The 1,019-nt window shown below is 45.2% G+C and overlaps 1 pseudogene; it reads left to right on the forward strand.

Annotated features, from left to right (window-relative positions):
• The first annotated feature begins 402 nt into the window (after positions 1-402).
• On the forward strand, positions 403-710 carry LOC129395409 (embryonic testis differentiation protein homolog B-like; annotated as a pseudogene).
• Positions 711-1,019: the final 309 nt, after the last annotated feature.

The following is a 1,019-nucleotide window of genomic DNA, read 5'->3' on the forward strand; positions in this document are numbered from 1 at the left end:
TGTGGATATAAGAATTACATTAACACTTGAGTTTAAGCTAGTGCTTTGAGTGCAATCTAACAAGTCTGTGTGTGTCAGATGAAGATCGGGTTGATGCAACAGTGTATCCTTAATGTTCCGGGTCCCGTCAGGCTCCTATACAGCCCCATGTGTGAGACAGATTGAATAAATGATATGGTTGGCATTTCAAATCAGATGATGGCCCAAAGCAATCGCCTGTGACTACTGCTGGTAGCCGAGTGTGTGTGTGTTTGTGTGTGTGCGTGTGCGTGATATGTGGCTGTGTGGGTGTGTGGCAGTGAAGAAGAGGTCCCAGGTCCACTTGATTACCTGGAATTCATCATCTTTTTCAGGCTTTCTTAGTTGAGCTGTCTTCCTGAGGTTGTTTGGAGCCGCTGCGTCATGGATAAATAACTCCCTAAAGCCAGTCCCAACAAGCTTGCACTGAACATCAAGAAGCCTGACAAGTCCTTCAAATGCAAGAAGCCCACCCAAAATGTGCTGGTCTTTTTAATCAACAGACAACTGGGCAGGCACAGAAGCAACATCAACCTGTCAAGGTGGATATGGATGCTGTCATAAAGCAACTCCAGGGTGAACATGGCCTTGGACAAAGAGTCATGTGGCTTATGTGCTGAGGCCTGCCCAGAATTTTGAGATATTAATTATAATTAGAACAATAAACTCCTCCCATGTTTGAGCTATTAAAACAGTCTGTCATTTCACTCCTTTGGATTGGATATGTGTTTACTGACAGGGCTTACTTGGGTTACACTGGAAGGGGCTTTTGTTCATCCTAACGCACAGTGCAGGGGTGCTCAGACACGGAGCAGAGAGTGAGATCATGCTGCACACCAGATGTCCCCCACCATCAATCTGAAAAACACTGTGAAGTAGTGATGTAGTACTTGGCATTCAAAGAGCAAAGACTCTTCTCCCTAGCCATTTTGGAGAGACAGCCCTGGTGTTCCCCTCTAAAACCTAATGCTTGTCCAAGTGAAAAGACATTGTTTAAGAGC

The sequence above is a fragment of the Pan paniscus genome, chromosome X, assembly GCF_029289425.2.
Source record: "Pan paniscus chromosome X, NHGRI_mPanPan1-v2.0_pri, whole genome shotgun sequence".
Classification (NCBI taxonomy): domain Eukaryota; kingdom Metazoa; phylum Chordata; class Mammalia; order Primates; family Hominidae; genus Pan; species Pan paniscus.